We start from the raw sequence: 1,692 nt of genomic DNA, 5'->3' as shown, positions 1-1,692 counted from the left end.
CTGATGTGTAAAGCTGTTCAAGTTATTTGATGTTTACACCTCAGGGAAAGTCTTGTGTTCAGCAATATTTAAAGATAATGTTACAATGAAAACATTGATGCTGTCTTTAAAAACATCGCAATAGTCTTGCATATGCCTCAACCTAATCTTGCATTCAGTGAGTTAAACATACTAATGTTGCTCTCACACATTCAATTTTGATATGAAAATAGGTGGTTACATAAAACCTTTAATGCTATTTTGCTTTCTAGCAGTGTTTACCTAGGTGGCTTGTGAATTTGCTAATTGACATATAAAACTGTAAAAACTGCAGCTCTTTCTGGTCTGTTTTGAGGAGAGGTGGTCCCAGGTCTGTGATCTTATCACACTGAAAATTTTCTCTCTCATACAGCCTTGATCCTGATTGACACTACAGCTAATATAAACTTATACTGTTCATATGAACTTAAACTGTCCATATTAAGGGATGGAAAGGTTAGGTTCAAAAAAACCCAAACCAAAACCCTGCAGTTGTTTACAGTTTTATAGTAATAGTGCTTGTGTGTGTTCCCTCTCCACTCCCAAGGCCGTAGCAGTCTGTACATAGTTGTATATTAGAAATGTGCCAGAAGAAACCAGATGTTTCCATTTTCCAGACTTTATGGGTTTGGTATTTTCTTAATACTTCGGGGTTTATTCACATATGCATATAAAAGAGAAGGTACACTTGTATGTCCTTGTTCAGTAATGGGCAATATTTAAATGTCTTAGCAAAAAGTGGCAGTAGTTAAATCTGTCAGATGAGGTTTTGTAAATTTACCTAAAAACAAATTATTGGAGCTCACAGTGAAAGTTGACTTCAAATTTAAGAATTTGTTTTAAATTTCATTAAGTGTGAAATGCAAGTGAATAGAAAGTTCATGTAAGTTGCAAAAACTTAGTTTCTGGCAGCCTTGCACAAAGGCTCACTTTTAGTCTCTTGTAAATCCTTACGTAATGGATTTATTCTTGGAGTTTTCGCTTATTCAAATAGCTGCACTTAATGTTTTAAGTTAAGTTTCAAGACCTCAGATGGCTTTAAGAGGCAACTCTTAGCTCTTGATTTCTTTTTTTACTGATTTTGAAGATTTTACAGCCGACCTAAAATGTTACCCTGTTCAGGAAAGCACTTAAATCCATTTGGTTTTCCAGAGCATTTAAAGCATGTGCTTACATTCCATAGATTTCAAGGAATGTAAACATACACTTTAAGTACCTTATCTGCATACGTAAGTGATTTTTATGCTTTACTGAGTTGGGACCAGTAGCCTGTGCAACTGCAAAAGTTTTGCATAAGTCTGAAATGCTCTAATATTTTTGTCACCTACCACTCAGCCAGGTTTCCTGCAGCCAGGTTGATGCTTGTTGGACTTGGCTACAGCTTCAGGCACTTCCCCCCCGCCTTTTTTTTTTCCTTAAATTGTGTACCTCAGTTCCTCATGCATGGGATCACTGGTGTTTATTGAACTTTGCTACTGAGAAGATATTTGACATGTTTGTTTAATCCTGTTTGAAAATGAAAACTGCCTTTTAAAATTTTTGTAAAACTGAAAGTTGTATCAAACAAGTCATGACTCATTTCCTGCTTTTTGTGAATAGGTGTTGGTTGCAAACAGAACTGTTGTAATTTTTTTTTCTTTACTTAAAAACATTGTTTACTGCTGTGTGTAATAA

The sequence above is a fragment of the Aquila chrysaetos genome, chromosome 26 (assembly GCF_900496995.4).
Source record: "Aquila chrysaetos chrysaetos chromosome 26, bAquChr1.4, whole genome shotgun sequence".
NCBI classification, from domain to species: Eukaryota; Metazoa; Chordata; class Aves; order Accipitriformes; family Accipitridae; genus Aquila; species Aquila chrysaetos.
This window is presented reverse-complemented; position numbering follows the sequence as displayed.